The sequence below is a fragment of the Pollachius pollachius genome (assembly GCF_949987615.1).
Source record: "Pollachius pollachius genome assembly, chromosome: 13".
In the NCBI taxonomy this organism is placed as follows: Eukaryota; Metazoa; Chordata; class Actinopteri; order Gadiformes; family Gadidae; genus Pollachius; species Pollachius pollachius.
The window spans coordinates 12,921,368-12,941,164 of record NC_136946.1 but is presented as its reverse complement, the minus strand read 5'-3'; positions in this window follow the sequence as shown (position 1 = coordinate 12,941,164).

The window sequence follows — 19,797 nt, the reverse complement described above, 5'->3', positions numbered from 1 at the left end:
GGGGCGGCTGGATGGATGGGTGGATGGATGAGTGGTGGATGGATGGATGGAGGGGGTGTGGGAGGATGGATGAAAGGTAAGGAAAGAGAAGAAATCAGGTGAAATTCAGCAATGCTGAACTGTGCAGAATGGGTGCAACACTAACACACACACACACACACACACACACACCCACACACACCCACACACACACACACACACACACACACACACACACACACACACACACACAAACTCTCAGACTTTCTCTCACACCCCCACACCCCCCCCATACACATTCTCTCTCTCTCTCTCTCTCTCTCTCTCTCTCTCTCTTTCTCTCACTCTCTCTCACGTACACGCACACACAGGCACACACGCAAGCTGGTGGAGGGAGGGGCAAAGGCTCTAACTCTTATGAATGGGTTATTTTAGAGGGTGTGATTGGTGGATGATTCTACTGTGCTTGGACAACAGCATGCTTATTATCAAGGTTCAACAAGCTGATTGGTTAAAGAAGATACTGAGCTCCGCCCAGGGGCTGGGCTATGGGAGAAATTAATGTGGAGGCAAGAACACCGAAACACAATAACATGGTAATGGAGATAACTTGTGACTGTGTCTTTCACTTAATATTCAGATAAAAAACTCTTTTAGGAAGGTTATTGAAGGATTGAAGGATATGATATAAGATTATCTTTCAAGACTATTGATTGCAGAGCTATCACCGCAGATGAGAGATTTCATCACACATAATAAAGTGCCTAAAAACGGTTAAAACTGTGTTAAGGCATGAATTCGGATATCTACTGACATCTGCTGGTTACAAATTGCAATAGCATTAACATTTTTATTACAGCACTTTTCAGTTGAACGAAAGCTCAACCCTGCCTCAACCCTGATTGTATTAATATTGGATTTCTGCCTCTTAAAATTAACTAGTATCAAAATAGGTGACTTTGCAACACAATCAATGTTAATATCTTAATATCTTATCTTATTTTAATATTTTAATAATAATTGCATACCATCACCAAAACCCATTTTGTGTAATTTCAAGAAGAATATCTAGAGAAATGTGGAGTCTATGCTGTCTATGTGTCTCACACCGAGCCTGTTGCTCCTCTTGAAAATGTGTGCCCACATCCGTGCCAGCACTGGCATCACTACAATGCGGAGCCATCTCGCCTCCACATCCAGCAGGTCCCTCATAAATCACCTGCCTGGCTCTACAGCAATCTGTCCACCTGCCTGGGGAGCCTCAAGCCTCCGGGTGGAAACAGTCTGCCAGGAAGCCCCTCATATCCACCCGGTGTGTCGGATGTGGGATGTGCCAGGGCCAAACTGTTCTTCACCCACCCACTGGTTAAATCCTGGTCAGAGTATGTGCTTGCACTTGCAGCCCGCACTTGGTCCTGTACTTGTTGCCCATCGGAGCCGGCCTTGGCGATCAATGTGATGGCTGATTCATCTGCTGTAGCCTGTCTGCTGACACACTGGTGCTGCTTGAACCTGTGGTACAGGGTAGTGTAACAGAGGAGAGCACACTAGAGAAATGCAGTCTGCGGAAGTGGATCATGGTGTCGGCGCCCATTGAACCACTGATCACGAATGAGAGGGTTTGGACACCCATGGGCATTGGGAGTGGTGCCAGAAGGGGGCAGAATCAGTGGTAGCTTAGAACAAAGCAGACAACCCCTATCTGGCACCATGGCGCTGTGGATATTCCTTAGTGCTGTGGGCTGACCTGGGCTCTAGTGCTGCAGCAGAGCAACACCTGGGTATGCCAGGTGCCTCCCTAAAATTGGACGGTGATCCAACACTGTCTGAAAAATGTACTTTTGCCCGGTCTGCATTTTTTGGCTCTTCGGGGTCTGGCTTCCAGTTCTTGCTGTAGCAAGGGAATTATGTCCACAAATGTTTGGTTGTTCATATCGACTGTGACAAAGTGACACAATTATTTACGTCAAGAGAACATAACTCAATGCACACAATATTCAACAGGGAAACGCAGGAGGAATAAGGAGGTAGCGTAGGGCTTAGGACAAGACAATATTTAAGAACTTAAATTAAATGAGAAAATAATGAACTTATAACGTCAATGGTAAGAAGATAACTTGGGATGACATTGTTCGCAAGAAGACAGATATGCAGGCCTTCCCTGAAGTTATTATCTTATAATGCTCATTTATTTAAAAATACATGCAAAAAGTGAGGACTACACAACTATGAAAGTATAATGAGTCACATCGCTGGATAAGTAGAGTCTCGGAATATTAAATGGTCACTGAATTTTCATATTCTCTGTTTATGTGTAACGTTGGTGCCCTCTGCAGTCAAGAATTGGCACTTCTCAACCTGTTGTACTCCATAGGGCAAAACTCCCAGCTTTTTCGAACATATTCCGGTTTTAAAGAGAGGTTTTGGCTGATATATAAGTGGAATTTTCCAAATTCCAGAGTAGGCCTATGCTGCCTTCTACAAGTTTCATGTGCTTTTACTATTTTACTTTATCAATGCTCAGATTTGTGTCACAGCCCACAGATGCCTTATCAAAATTTGAATCATTGTGGAGTGCAAAATACATCTTGATAATAATATAATTGATCAAATAAGTCATCACATAAATCAGTTTTAAACACCCATTGACCTTTACATTCTCTTAGAAGCGCGGCTGTCTGTCCCTTTTTTTTATGGTCATATTTCCTGAGGAATACGACCATATTAAGCATGTTTTTCTATTAAATGACACCTGTGTCTGTTAGTGATCTCTCTCGGATTGCAATGTCTCTATTGCCCCAGAACTGCTTGAACTGGGCACCTTCTTCATAGAGACTGGCTCTGTTTCCTCCAACGGGACCTTCCAGGACACTCTTTTGGCGGGAAACCTTGTTGTGTTTTCGACTGAGCCCATGGATGTGTTCCCATGGTCTGGTGTCTTCACTGTGTTGGAAGCAGTGCTCTCTCCATACGATTGGTTGGCTGGAGGTAGCAGTGGCCCAAAATCACAGAAGCCTGGATGATTCCTGATTTGTTCGGTTGTGTCCATGGCCCACTTCAACCAAGGGACCAGACACAGCCCCCCCCCCCCAGTCCTCAGGCCATAGTGAGGGATGAGAGGGATTTCAAGCAGAGATGTCGTGTGCTTCTCTGTCGTCCTCTCATTCCCCTCTGTCCTCAACAGAGTTTTCGGTGAATGCCCAGTTTGAAAATTGTTGCTGTTGCCAAACCGTTCACCGTAATGAAAGCAAAGGTTCTCTCACAGCACTCCAGGAAGCGCCCGGGGAGAAAAGGTCCATCTCTGAGGTGTCCTCCGTCCTGGGTGTAGTCACGCACGGGAGGGTGGTGCCCAGAGGAAAGGCCTGATGGAGGGAGACCCTTTAGAAGGTCAACGCTGCCTCTGCAGGCCATGGGCGATGGAAGCCAGTAGAGCAGGTTCTTTCAGGGACAGCAGGTCATTCCCCAAAGAGAGAAAGTCGAGAGAAGATACGATATATTATAGTATTTAGTAAAAAATATGTGCAGCAAAAAAACATAGTCTATGTTCTTATGTAGTAATGTGCTGTGAGTGTCATTTCAACCAAGTTATTCAAGTATAATAGAGACAAACCTAATTATCCTTGCATCATGAAGATTGGGATGAGCGTGAATATTTGACAATGTGTTGATGTGTCACTGTCTTACAATCAGCTGTTGTTGTCTCAAAAGAAATAACCACACACACTGCAACAATGCAATAACACTCTTTGACAAATGAGGCTGTTTAGCTCCTAGAATCCCCTGGTACCATCCAAAAATACAAACGCAATTGGACAAATTCAAAAAAGGACGGTGGCATTGAAAGGATGAGCATACCTGTGTGGCTGATCCAAACTGCCCCAACAGGCTGCTGATTTGCCGTGGCACTGCCTATCCCTGTGGTGTTGTTCAGGCTACAAAGGGTCACCGTGGTCATCTAAGGATGTTTGAGGTTCATGGTTAAATACCACAGTAAGAGAGGAGCTTCATGCAATCACATGGTCCCAATGAAGAATATGAAAAAAGCGATTGAAAAACCCGTACAAAGGCATTTTGAGGTTGTCAGTAAAAAAATACAGACAGATTAAGGTTTAGCTATCTTAAACGATCCTAGGGCTACCCTAACATTACATTTCGATCAGATCAGCTTGCTATTTTATTCATAATAATGAAAAATATAAATAGAAAAAAATACTAATATAAATATATTTAATCAAATGTCCATCACACGCTGGAAAATCTATAAATGAATACATTTACATTTGGTTTAGCAAAGGTAAGCAGACACTTTAATCAAATGAGAATAACATGTCAAGCTGTGAACCATCAAAGTATAACACTTTAACATGCTTTAAAGGTCCTGAACAACAGTAGAGCCTAGAGTGATAGATATAACAGAGTGGCGACACTTCCATTGGACTCCGTTGTAGCGTTTTTTAACGCCTACTTCCGGGGTACGGAGCCTCGCATAGTTCCAAAACATCCATTTACGGCGTAGTAGATCATTCATTTCCATTGCTGGTCGTCGAGTAACTTCTGAGGTAAGTGCATTAAATAGCTACCTATTTTGAATTGTCAACTCTCTATATTATATCAAAGGGCCTTTATGATGCATATACTGATCTTTATTTGTATGTGCACAGCGTAATTATGTATATTTTTTATCTTGGTAGACGACCGATTTTCAGTCATTGCCTGCTAGTTAGTCAGCTCGATTTTGCCAGCTGTGAAGGTATCACTGCACCAGAAGTTAAGTAGTGAATCTCTGACAACTTTATTTAGTTAGTTATTGATGTAGGATTACTAGGATCAATAAGGTTGATTAACGACGGGTTTAATCTGCTGAACCTGACGGTGTTAGCTACGGTGTTGGAGTACTGTGTGTCTGATGCTGTAGCTTGTAGAAATAAGGTTGCTTTTGTTTAATTATACCCTTGAAAAGGCTGTTGGATGACATATATGAATTGAAATTATTCCACACAAAAAATATAAGCCATAATGACGAGCTTTCAAATGTTATTACACAGACAGTGTCATTCTTTTTTTTCATAATGTAAGCTTCTGTCCACCCCTTCCCCAACTTGGTAGCAATTTGGCCATGTGTGGGGAAACTCATTGACCTACAGGCTATTCAAGGTCTTGTCTGATTATTTTCACTCTCCTGCAGGCGGTGGCTGCTGGTGCTGGTGGTGTATGCGGCTGATGGTGGATGCTGCTGATGGTGTATGCGGCTGATGGTGTATGCGGCTGATGGTGGATGCGGCTGATGGTGGATGCGGCTGATGGTGGATGCGGCTGATGGTGGATGCGGCTGATGGTGGATGCGGCTGATGGTGGATGCGGCTGATGGTGGATGCTGATGGCGGTGGCTGCTGCTGCTGGTGGCTTGAGCTGGCTGCTGCCGGCAAACACTGCTGCTGCTGCAGGTCGCTGCTGCTTGAGGCGATGGCTGCTTGAGCTGACTGGTGGTGGCGAAGGATTGTGGTGTCGACTTCTGCTGCTAGTGGTGGCGGCTTGTGCTGGCGACGGCTGTTGGTGGTGGTGGCTGGTGGTGGCGACTGCTGCGACACACACACACATTCTTGTTGTCTCACCCATTGTTTAAAGGGGACATATCATACCACCAGGTGTGAGTGTGATTAGCCATTACAAGCCGTTTTCAAAATGTGCAGCATTGTGACATCACGGGTGGGCGTGTCCATCTAGATGTGTGACGGATAGATGGACACGCCAACCTGTGATGTCACCATGCTGCACATTTTCAAACCTGCTTGTAATGGCTTATCACACTCACACCTGGTGGTATGATATGTCCCCTTTAATAAAAAAATACTATTTCATTCATCCAAGCGTAATAATTTGTTATTCTTAAATATATGTGATATTTTGTGTATGGCTTAGTCTTAAAAGTATCATGGTTGTGTGGTCATCTCCTGCCTCATCAGAAGAAGTTGCCTTGAAACTAAACGCTAAATGGACTGTTGCTACTCTGCTTTCTCAATCGCTCTCTGACCATGGGTAAGTAAATTGGAATTACCAGCAAAATCAAGAAAATCCAATAGTCCAGTTGCGCATAAATGAACATCTTGAATCGTCTTTTATTTCAGAACAGATGTAACGTTAAGCCACTAAAGTCTGTAGCCTAGTGCTACCCATGCTAACACGAACGTGTAGCTTTCCCTCAAACGTAAAAACGTATCTAAGTAGCTTTCAGTTGTCACCCTACCACTCCAAATGTAAAACTGACATTTAAAATATGCAACAATAGTCAGAAAAGTACTTGGGTATGTGTTTTTCAATTTATATTTACCATTCCATATTGCAATCACTGCTGTCAGTCCCATTGAAGAACATGGCAGCGCAGCGTGTTTTGGAACTATACAGGCTTGCATCAACCACGTGACCACCCCACCAATAACAGAAAACGTTGTTGATCATGTGAGATCGGCCTCCAAGACCCTTTGTAACGGTCCAGCTAAATGATTATTAATGCATCCATGAGCTCAATTGAGAGCTAAAGAGTCAAGAGCCGACTTATGCTTGTCCTTTGGGAATCTTGCTGAGGAACAACAAGTCACTCCTTCGCTAAAGGAATGAGACATGGATATAAACAAGCATGGAAGATTATTGGCACTGTCTTTGATACAGTCGTTTCTCCAGATTATTATTATTTTTTTCTACCTCACGAAGCAAAGCATCAAATGTGTTATTGATCCGTATACTTGTCCACTAGATGGCAGTGTTAGCAAACACACTTGCTTTGTTGATTTGGAACACAGCTGTACACCGCATTGAAGATAGGCCTACTTTTCTATACCTCCTTTTCCCCCAAAATATTCAAAAAATATACCTCCTATTTCTAGATTTTTATCTTTTCCATCATTTCTCTATACTGCCTACCATCATGTGGCCGGTCAGCTTCTACAGGGCGCCTTAAGAACTGCCACGGGGCTTTAACTAGCGCCGTTTTGGTAACCGTACTGACATTGTTTTTATTTATTATTTATCCTTTATTTTACCAGGAAGGTCCCAATGAGATACAATATCTCAAGAACTCAATGTCACCCTGGTTGAAGTCAATGTCACCGGTTCTTGAAACGGTTCTCTATTTGGTCAGCGGCACCAGTCTAAGGGTGAGGGTGGGCATCGGCTCTTTTGAGAGGCACTTTCTGATGGTGCTTCATTTTGAATGTGTGCACGCTCAGGTCTTGCAAGGAGTGGCCGCACTCGAGGACCTTCTGGGCGTTCTCCTTGCCCTCCACCTCCATGAGAGAACGCTTGCGGGGTTTGGACCAGGCCTTGCCCCGGTCGGTCTCCTTGTCCTTGATGTCGTCCCGGTGGTGGCCAGACACGTTCGTGCGCAGCGGTCAGGCCCACCAGCGCATCGTAGGCGCCGGTGAACACGGGCCCGTAGAGCTTGTTTCTCTGCCTGTACAGCCGCACCGCGCTGAAGAGGCTGGGCTCGGGGAAGAGGTGGTACAGCATGAGCTGCTGCAGGGTCCCGGCCAAGACGGCTTGGTGCCAATCATAGGCCAAACCCCCCGCTGTTTTTCCCACAGTTGTTGCTCACGCTGTTGCTGTTGCTGTTTGAGTGGCTGGTCGTCTCACCGGTGTTGGCGCTGCCGTTGGTGGTGTTGGTGGAGGACATGGACGCGTTGCCACGGCTGTTCCTGCTGCCACTGCTGGTTTTCGTGGCTGTGACTGTTTCATGGCTTCGCCTGGGTGTGACTGCCACTACCGCTACCCCTGAAAAAACTTGGACCTCCACCTCCTTTAACACAACCAAGTACTTATAATCAAGCAGAATCATAAAAATATCCTGTGTTGGCTGAAAAATGTGGAGTGTGTGCCTAAATATGCACTTTAAAAGGAATGTTTTAAACATGACTTATAGCGTACAAACTATTTTCCCATAGCAAAGCTTTAGAAGCAAATGTTTTCATAACACACAATAACAATTCATTTTTCAGAGACCCTCGCTTGTTTAAATCCCAAAGAAAAGCCTTACGTGTAAATATTTTCTACTGGTGAGAAAGTGAAAGCAGCCAATGTGCAGTGCCTTTGTTTCTGATTAAACACTGTCTTTGTCTCCTCCAATTTTGGAGTCAGAGAAGAGGAACATTGGCCAAGCTGCATTCCCTGTCCTTTCACCCAGTCCCTTGGTCTTTTGCTCAGACTCTTCCTCAGTCCCTCTCTCAGTCTCTATGTTAGCCTCCTCCCGGTCTCTGTCTCTCAATCAGGCTCTAAGTCTCTCGCCCTGTTTTACCTCCCCTGTGTCTCTCTGATGTTTGCCTTCCTGTGTGTGTGGTTCACTGTCAACGCTCACGTTTCAGACACTCCGAGGCTGATTATGAATTTGAAATAGGATTTGGAGAGATGTATTATTGGACAGACGTGCCAAGCACACAGACATGCACATTACGCTTGAAACCTATAGTAAACACACACGCGCACACACACACACACACACACACACACACACACACACACACACACACACACACACACACACACACACACACACACACACACAGAGAGACAGCAAGAGCAAGACATGGTGAATTAATTCACTGTCTGATTGAAACGTTATGAGTGGCCGGGGAGCTTTTATGGCTGGCAGAGGTGTTTAGCTCGTTGCTCCCTGCAGCAGAACCAACCCCGGCAGCCTGGGCAGATCCACCATAACAAGAGGAAGGGGGGAGAGGGCTAGCCATCATGAAAAACACACGCAGGCACACGCACACACACACACAGACTCATGAACCCACACAATACGCTGAAAAGCACAGACATACACACACACACACGGAGGCATGTGTGTATTAGATGAAAAAAACAAACGCTCCCACATCCTGACAGAGTAAATATTATCCCTGAGAGCAGGTGTGTGTTGGCTGGCAGTAGATTGATAACAAAGCAACCATAAGTGGCCCGACCTGGTTAGGAACCTGATGCCTTGTCAGTGATCCCCCTCCCCCCCGCAGAGCTTTATCCCAGCTGCCACCCAGAACCACCCAGAATACGTTAACCCAGTTGGCGTTGTGTAACCGATCCCAGAGCATGATGCTGTGTACATAACTTCTATATAAAACCTGATGCTAGAACCTGATGCTAATATAAAGCTTCTATATTTAGCATGATGCATAACATGATGCTTGGATGAATTACTTCCATATTTAGCTTTGATATGAACCATGATGCTATGACAGGATAACAAAAGCGAATTTCACAGGTTGTGCTGGGCCCTATTTCACAGGCTGCGTGATACTGTATGTACTGTGCTCGTTTATGTGTTTGCACATCTTTGCAATGTTATGCATTAAATTGTTTAGAATCCTTCCACGGTTGAGGAATTTGACTTAAAAAAACGTTGTCAGCAGCATTGATATACTGTAGATTATCTTCAGATGTAAAAGCATAAAAATAGTAATAAAAATAAATAAAAAAAGTAGTAAAAAGAAAAACAGTAGACTACTATGAAATGGAAGAATGTCCACATGCCCGTTACTGTAAATTTAACGTAAATGCTTCTAATCAATCATTTTTACCTGCTGCCTGACCCTCTGGCAAGCCAGGAAACAAGCATGACCACAAGCAAAAGGAGACACACACACACATACTTACACACACAGACACACACACACACATACACAACCATGGGAAAAAACAATTCATCCAACAGAGCACACAAACCTCTGTTTGGTTTCAGCGGAGGCGTTGTTGCTAAGCGTTAGCAACAACTGTTGATCAAACTCCTCCTGATGTCGTCCTGGACCGTGAGCTCTTTTGCCGCTAACATTGACACGAGGCGGTTATTCAAACCTCCCGTTACGCAAACAAGCGCTCCGACACTCGGATTCTTGTGTTGTTTTCTTTTAATGATTCACTTTGGAGTTATTTTTATGTTACACTCCAGGAGGTGTTTCCCAGTGAGTTCAACGCTTTTGTTTCAGGGGCGGTAAAATGCCTATTTTCGAAAGCGTTCCCAATTACAGTGGGTGTATCGCCCATTAAAAGTTGCCTGGTGTTAACTTCCAACGCTCCCAAAACTTTATTTGCCAGAAAATTCCCATATTGAAAATCTGTCATCAACGCACAGTTCAAATCCACTTGAAGTCGTGTATTTTAGGACTTGAACTGGAAACAGGCTGATTCTTCTACAACTCTGTCCTCCGGGGTTTGAAGGAGGGGGGGTGGAGGGGGGGGACCTGCCACATGTGTTTCATATCCCGACGCGCTATCAAACCCTCTACACTATATATAATCACGGTAAAACAAATGAAAGCGTAACAAAAAAGGAATCTAAACCGGTGGTCCAGTATTTACTCACAAGCACCCAAGTGTGTGAGACAGTGTTTGTAGGAACCACCATCATCTAAACAAATGCTGCTCTCTCTGAATAAAAAGAAAAAAGAACAGACCCCCATTCAGAGATTAACCATTAAATTGCATGACTACACATCTGTTTAGCCTCTACTTGTGGTGGTTTAAGATGCCCTGACTGAATCCAAGTATCCCCTGTGACTGTGGAGCCAGAGCAGATCCTTGCACAATGCAAGGATCTGCAGGGCTGTTTGGGGAGACGGTGGAGGATAAGGTGCTACTTATTAGCTGCATGTTTGCTGGATCTCATCGGTCAGCCCCTGGCTCCTAGAATAGAATAGAATCTAATTCATCATGGTTAAATCCTAATTTATCTTAATCTAGATCGTTTCGAGGGGCTTGATGCAGGATGGGGATGCAACTCATTTTTAATACAACAGTTACAAATCATGATACACATTTGAAAAATAGGCCGAGTGGTAAAGGTTTTGTTGTTGAAGCGATTGATTTTTGTAAAAAGATTCCTAAAGAATACGATTCTCAGGGTAAGAATGGAGAAGGTGGCAATGCCGTCTACCCTAACTTGATTGAACGGCGTTGTGCTGAGAGAGAAGTTGACAATGGTGAATTATGACTACGATGGCGTCCACCATGTCATCCTCCTCTTCTTCGCCGCTCTCTGCTCTGCTCTTACCAGGACCGAATAATAGCAGACATTAAGAGGCATTACAGCACCTTTCCACACAAAATCCCTTGGTGTGTCTCTCGTCATGTTTCCTACGCAGCCTCGCCAGAAGTTAGCCTTGGGAACCTGACCTGGGGGCGATTTGGGAGCAAATCCTGGCAATCCTTCAAGACATGGGTGAAAAATGGGGTGTTTGTTTGACATTGAAGCAAAGCCTTTAAAGCGCTGATGGACACAGGCATAAATTAGGAGGGGTCGGCCAATAAGCTCTCAGCAGGGCCCCGATTACTGCCTCCAAGACAAACTGACACAAGACCTTTTCAACGGGCTGTCCATTACACTATCTAGGATGATGTCAAACGAGGGCGAGGGGAAGTGGTCGATGCAATATCCTTTAATGGTCGTGTTTTCTGTAAGTGTCGTTGTTTTGTTTTATTTTGTAAAACCAAAAAGTGATATTGTGTGTGTGTGTTTGTGTGTGCGTGCATGCGTTTGTGTGTGGGAGAGAAAAAGGTACATGTATTGTAAATTGAAGTGCACACAGACTAAAATTTTTATACGATTTCAAATACGATTGAAAACTTTGCACATACTCCTTTAACTCTCTTTCTCACACACTCACACACTCACACACTCTCACACACACACACACACACACACACACACACACACACACACACACACAGACACACACACGCACACAGCTAGAGCTAGTGAGAGTGAGAAACGGAAAGTTACTCGAAAATAAAGTAAAAGCGGAAAGAAGGAGGGAGAGGGACAGACGTGAATGATGGAGAGACAATTGGTCACCTACGCAGCATCGCTAACAACATACGCTTTGATAATTGTCCCCACGGTTTGCAATGTGTATGTATGTATATACATACATACACATTGATTAATTATATGAGGGATTTACTATACTGACAAACTTAATTCCTGGTTGGAATAGTTACCAAGGCATCCTGTTGTCGGTGTCGTGGTCTAACAGCTGTATAGCTTAATCACCAGCATGCTTGATTATCTCTCTCTCTCTCTGTCTCACTCTCAAAGACAAATGACATGAGTTCTGTCACAGGGGAGGAAATATTACGTCTATGTATGTGTGTGTGTGTGTGTGTGTGTGTGTGTGTGCACATGCTTGCACGCTTGCACATATGCATGTATGCATCGTGCGTGAAATGAGCTGAGCATATGGGCCACGCACTGACTCTGTTTTCCATCTTTCTCTGCTCAAGGGGTAAAGACGACAAGCTGGTGACACTCCCATCCTCTCTATTACACTCCTCCTTCACTCCTGTCCTGTCCTTTCCTTTCCTCATTTCCTTTCCTATCCTCTCCCCTGTGTTCCGGCCCTTTCCTCTCCCTCCCTCAAGTCTACTCCCCTAATGTCCTTTCCTTTCATTTCCTCTCTCGTTCCTTCCCTTTTTTTGTCTCCTCTTCTTTCTTATCCTGTCCTTTCAATTCCACCTTTTAAATCTACCTTGGATGGTCCTCATATTGTTGTGCCTGTTCTACTCCTTCCAGACATCTCGTCTGATTCTGGTGAACCCAACCACCCCCTCCCCTAGATCCCCCCCCCCCCCCCCCCCCCCCCCCCCCCCCCCCCCCCCACTGCAACGCTACTCGTCTTCATCTGCGCTATTTCTATCTCTGCATTCCACTATGACTCCACCCCTCCATCCGTCTCACTCTTCCTCACAGTCTTCATCCATCACCCTCCTGGTCCTCCTCCTCACTATAGCTCACACATTCCATCTACATCCCTTGGCTGGCAGCATGGGAGGCGTTGGATGTTTGTGCTGCTAGTGCTCACAGAGTGATGGAGAGCTGGTGTGTGGCCTATGGGTCGAGCATACCGTGTTTGTCAGTGTTTGGCACCTTGCTTGCTTGGAGCTAGCCATACTCGTCTTTTATAGTTAGAAAAAAAGGAGTGCAATGGACTGGCCCAGCAGAGAAAGAAGACGATATCAAAAGTTAACAAGGCCGCTTGTCTCCGTCTTTAGCTGCTTTATTCTTGTTCTGTCGTTTTGTTTTTATAGTCTTCATCGTCCAAATCATCATCTCGGTCATCAATATCAACGACATCATCACCGTCACGAGGCTCGTTTTAGCAACATCAGCGTTCGCCCCGGTGGCGTTTTGGGGCTAATGGTGTGTGACCAACTCTGCTGGTCTGTTTTTGCGGAGAAAATGTTAAGGCATTTATTTCCCAATAAAGGATTTGTAGGACAAGTCACGGCAGGTGACGTGGCTTAACGCTTCATGCATCAGGGGATTGTTAGAGTGAATGAGTTACACTTTCGTGGGTTTTCCATCTCCTTTTTCTTGTTTCTCATGCAATGAGGGATTTCTGGATATCCCGATGGTCTTTAAAACATTACGCATGTGGAGCACAGACACACACAGACACACAAACGCATGCACATACACAGAATAATAAACAAAGTCCATTTCCACTATGAGATGGCCTCGGAGGAGTTATCAGCATTCTAGGATATCTAATGTCCCTTCGCTCTCCTAAACATCAATCTGTCTAGAAGTACCCATTCTCTCTCTCTCCCTCCCTCATCTCTTTCCACCTAGGTTCTCCCTCGCCCACTCTATCTGTGGAGGTTATCTTAGCCTACAGTTCTCCCATTCCTCCATTTCTCTGTCGCTCTCTCTCCCCCGTATCTCGCCCCGTCCACTTTACGACCCCTCTTTTCTGTAGCGTTTCACAGATTTCCCGCTGTTCCCTACTTCCTTCCCTTCACTCTCACCTCATGTCTCTTAATCCTTCCATCTCTGTTGTCCTTGTCTCTGTCTCGCTTTTGAATCTAAGCTGGTGCACGCCATCTCTCGATTCGTTGCCATGGTTCTCCCCTGAACCAAACGTCTCCCCGCCACCTCCACCCCCTGACGGAGCTCTCTCTCTGGGTGATGGATGGCCTGATGGGAGCAGAGACGGAACATTACAACTACGATTCAGAGCCAGACGTAATGTTCCACGACTTCCCCCTGGCGTTGACGCAAGACAGGCCACTTGTGTTTTAAGCCTCAATGTATGTACTACACAATCCCACCGCATATGAGGAAATATCCAAACGCTGCTCGCAGAACAAGTCGTATAATGTTCCTCGTATCATCAGACTGTAATATACAGCAGCAGGAAATACCTCTTCATCGTTAGATTAACTGTGGGGTGTAAACGGTTTGAATGATGCGCTACTGCCACATACTTGCTGTTATGTTTATATATTATTTACATTATTAAAAGATCCCATCCAGTCGCCTTCACTGCCTGCAAGTCATAAAGTGCACACTTCGTAAATGACATAAAGTATAGTGTTTGGGTGCTCATTTGCTCGTGAAATTTTGTGAACCAATTCTATTTGTAAGACGAGACTTATGGCGGTATGCGGCGTGCTAGCTAGCTCGCCCGGCGCCTATCTGATGTGAGTTGCAAGGGGAGGAACCAGTAGCAAGAATATGTGCAGTATATCACTGGTTGTAACAGTATACACACACACACACACACACACACACACACACACAAACACACACTTCTGAAAGGCTGAGCCGCAAATGAGCTTCAAACTGGGGCCTTGTCATCCCCTCCAAAACCGGACATAAGGGGCCTTATGATCATGCATACACACAAACACACACACACACACACACACACATGCACATACACATACACACACCCTCCATACAATACACCACAGAGGACCCCTCACCAGACCCTCCCCGCCCAGGGAGGGCATGAAAACGTAGAGTCAAATTGCATCCAGGTGCAGTGGCTGGGCTTGTCAGGAAAGGGGAACTGACTGTGTGATTGTGTGAGGAGTCAAAGGTTGCATGTACATGACTTCCACATGTATTGACATCCAGAAGCCCTGCCCAAAGCCGAGTCAAAGGCGTAAAGAAAAAAAAATAGGTAGGCCGCGAATGAAATCGATTTATTTTTTTACCTCTTTTTCTATTCAGGGATTTTGCTCTTTGACTCAGTCTATCTCTAACGGTTACTCTCTCTCAGTCTCGCTATTCCACTGTGCACCTCTCCACCTCTCCAACTCTCTCGCTTTCGCTCTCACTCTCACTCTCGCTCTCACTCTCTCACTCACTCTCACTCTCACTGTCTCTCTTGCTCTCTCTCTCTCACTCTCTCTCTCTCTCTCGTCCCACCACAGATAGAGGCATACACCAGTGGAAGCTGCCTCTGGTTTAATGGAGCGGAGGCCACGCGTGGTCTCGCCATACCAGCCATTGCGACACGCGGCCGCCTCGCAGTGACACCGATTCAAACGGAAGAGAACAGAGCGTGGCTGGGTGTGGACGAGTGGGTGGGTGGGTGACTGTGAATGGGTGGTGGTTGGGTGGGTGGGTGGTGGGTCGAGAGGGGGCAGCTGGGAAGTTACTTGGAAGAAGGAGAGCAGATTTTCTGGCTTACTCACACACAACAGAGAGAACACAGAGTCTGACCGCACACATACACACAAACACACACACAAGAACACACACACACAACACAGGAGAAGCATATGAGACGGGATCAGCCTAGCAGCTGGGTCCAATATGTGTTTCACCCATTAAATGCAACTTAACATTTTTTCAAACCTCAGAACAATTCACATTCACTCTATTAATACACACATACACACATACACACCCACACACACACACACACACACACACACATACGCACACACACACGCAAATGTAGCCATAAACTAAATTAATGCAGACACATGAAAACGGACAAGTGTAGAGAACATAATATATGTATATATATATAAATATATATCACATATGATGCATATTAGGACAGCGGTGCGGGGGAATATGCGTAATGCAGAACTGATGTCCAGGCCCTTCATGAAAAGGGATAAGTCCCAAAAACACATGATTTCCCACATTACACTTCATGGATGTTTGACCTCGGCAGAGCAACAGAACGGATAGTGGCGTGGGCCATCAAGGGTAATCGCTTAAGGCTGTCATCATCTTCACAACCACCATCATCATCTTTATCACCATCATCATCGTCACGTGTCAATATCACCACGACCACCATCATCATGTTCTCCTTCGTCCTCATGATCAACACCTCCGTCGCGGGAAATGAATCGCTAACTGTAACTGCAACAAAGAACGCGCCCAGACCCATCACCACCAGTGAATGGTCTGTCGGGCCTCCAGCATACCCCTGGTTCTGAATGCCAGTTCCCCTTTGCTTTGACTGATCAGCCTCTTATCATTTCGCCTCCGCCTTTTAAATCGTGTTTTCCTGTGGTGGTTTATAAGAGGAAGCTTTCGCTGGAAAAGCGCTCTTCTGCGGGTGATTAAACACGGCAGATTTCATCGTGTGCGTGTGTGGCAATGATTAAGACCTCTAGGTATCGCTTTCTCTAAGGATGCGTTGAAGTTGAGTACGGGTGAATAAGTTATGAAGTAAAAACGGTAATAAATACGAACAGAGTCGTGTAGAAAACGAGAGACGATACAAAGTGGGATGGAAAGAGGAAGCGCTGGACCCGCTCCGCTAAATGTCCCTGCTTTTATGAGGACTATTCAAATATAGCACTCAGTTGGCCTCAAGCAGCCACTCAGTACCGCCATCAAACACACTCGCACATGCACCGACAGACGCACACACACGCACACACAGACAGACACACACACACACACACACACACAGCTGCAACACCTACCTCCAAGCTTTTTGTACGATCTGAGAAGTTTGAAGCTTGTTGTTTAATAATAATAATTAAACAAAAATATAATTGGGATTTCCTCAAGTGTCTATCATGCCGTCTACCTCTCTGTCTCTGTTATATAACTCTATCACTTTTTATTTGATGTTGCCGGAGCTCAATTTTTACAGCCCCTCGTGAAGTGCGTTCACCAGCCTGGGCACGGACGCTTTGTCAGGCAGGAAGAGTTGATCCATGGAGCTTTATCTCCTCCATTGTCTCCATGGAAACGAGAGCATTAATCGTGATGTGAGGCAGGGGATCCATGACATTAATATGACATTCTGTTTGGTCCACAGAATCTTTCCACAGTTGTCAACCCAGCAGCTGTATTATTCTGTATTCTGGTTGGTTTATTACGATGCCCACATTTAAAGCATTCTACACCAGACATTACATTAAATTACATTAGTTATTCTTTAAACTATCCGCAGTTTACAAAAAAACATCGGCAGCTTTAACCATCCGCAGCTTACAAAAACCATATAGCATATAGCTAGCATATGGTATGGCCTGCCTCCCCTGCTCTTTAACAAACCGTTTCCTCACCATCACCGTCATCATGAACATTATTAACCCCCAAAGACAGCAGAGATATGAATCCCACCCAACAGGCAATCAGATCTCCCAATTTGTCTCTTGTTGCGATCCGACAGGAAAGGCAGATAACAAACCGTTGTGAGACGGATCCTAAGCAGACACTTGCTGCTCTTTAACGATGACCTCAACGGATGACGGATGATGAAAGTTGAGTCGAGTTGTATCCTTTCGGGGCAGTGTTCGGCGAGTGTTTAAAGTGGAAACTGGGACACTGTTCTCTCTCTCTCTCTCTCTCTCTTAATATGACCCACCCCCGCCATCCCGGGAGCATGGATTTTACGGTTTAGAATCCCTTCGTTTCTCCTCTAACACAGGTTTCACCTGGTGGCAGGAACAAAATCTGATACACATGGTGAAGTAAAAACAAAAAAGTAGTCACCGGAAAAAAGGAGTCACTTTCTCTTCCTCAACTTGACGACACACATCTATCTGCTCCGCGATGGATTGCCTGAGAAGGGAGCCTTTTACAGCCTGCCTAAGGTGGAGCGAATCCCTGTCACATCCCCATCAACCCCTTCCCACATCCACTGGAGACTCGGGGTGTCAAGACAGGAGGTAGAAAGCCGGTCCCCGTATCCACACGTTTAGGAGAGGAAGGTGGGTGTCACCTTGAAATTTGGCAGGCGGATGATTCAGGGCCCAGGGGTGTGGGTAGGGGGGGGGGGGGGGTGAGCCTGACAGGAGACATTAAAAGAAACAGCCAGAGCTCCACCAGTGGAGCTTTAAGACTCGGCCACTATGAATTATGGGTAGTAGAAAGATTGTAAATCAAACACGTATTCAGAGGTGGAAATATGTGTGTGTTTCATGTATACATCTGAATGAACACTTTTGATAAATAGGCTGCACATAATGTATGACTGAATTTCGGAGGAATGTAACAAACATTAGGTAAACATAACTGATTCTTGTCTTCTGAGGTTCTTTACTGGCGTGGGTAGGCAAAATCTGCCTTAACATTCCCCCAAGGTATTGTCTGTTTCTGCTGTGTCAAAGCGTTTAGTGCTGGCAGACTGTTAACTGAAAAAATACGATGCTTCGTCTACTTTCCGCTCCCTTCACTTGTTCTTCTCTCTCGATCTATAGGCTAGAAGGGGTGCCAGGAAATCGTACATTTGAGTGTGTACTTGCATGCAAGTGTGTTCTTTGCAGCCACACTGTCAGAGACATTGAATGGACACGAAGCATGCCATGAACATTGATTATAGACACAGACAAAACCCCACCACGAGATAATGTTTTTTTGATGATTTTATAGGTGAGAAAACCTCTTCAAACTCGTGCAGTGAACACAATTTCAATCCCTATGCATAGGATTGCACAACCTCACAGTTGAAGCCCCAATATTAAATATTTACTCTGATGTCGTGATTAAATACTTGCTATGTGATACATCGCAGGCTTCTGGAAATACAACAAAGGTATAACAGTTTGGACGTGAAAGCCACCTTCATTAATTACCAGAGTTGACGTTACTTGCAACTTCTTTATTTATTTTCTTGATTCAGCCTCTTCCGTTGCAAAGAAATGTAATCCCTATCTTTATCTCTGACCTCGATTCAGCGATATAAATAAGTCAAAGGCAAGAAAACACATGATGCGTCCTTTTTATTTCATGCTTGAGAGAGGCACTCGGAGAAAAGAATGTGCCTCTCTTTCTATTGGCCACCATCATGTTGGTGAGTTTGAAGGAGAACAATTACTCTCTTCCATGTAACATTCAGATAGAGACAGCTACCGTTCAGAGAAAGACAGGTGGTCCATTCATATGTCAATCGGCCGCATTTGTTAGGGAAGATATTTGTTCTGCACGTTAAACACAGCAGGCACTACCGGAGGCAACTGAGGCATGACGATCGCTGAAGATAATCCATGTCAATCTTTTGATTCCTAAATCGAAATCCCAGCTGTAGTATTGTGGGAATATGTATGACTTTCCGGTCTATCACTCCCTTTCTCATCCTTGGTTGACCTCAAAATGTATCGGTCCGTGTGGCTACAAACAGCGTTCTTCAATGTACAATGTTGATTTTGAAGGCCTTTTGCAAGGGTGAGATGGCTGACGGTGTCAGGTCAATCCCTGTTTGGAATTCACATTGTTTGGGGATTTCTGTTGTATTTCGCAAATCAAGCGTCAATTGTTGGGGTTTTCTGTTGAAAATCAAACGGGCCAGCCAAAACTATCCCCTTCAGGGATCAACAGCAGCGATTTCAAAACCCTCCCTGCATAAAGAGCTCCCTTGCTTGGGTAAACCAACAGTAATATAAAATATCACTTCATTATATATTGCAATAACATACATTATACATCATTTAGATCAACATAATAATAGTAATCATTGTTATTGTAATACGCTCTGCATACTTACCCTATGTGTCCTTGAGAATGGGGGATTAGGGCCTGCATGTTGATTACTGTCACTCTTGTGAGTGGAAATCCTTACATCTGAAGAG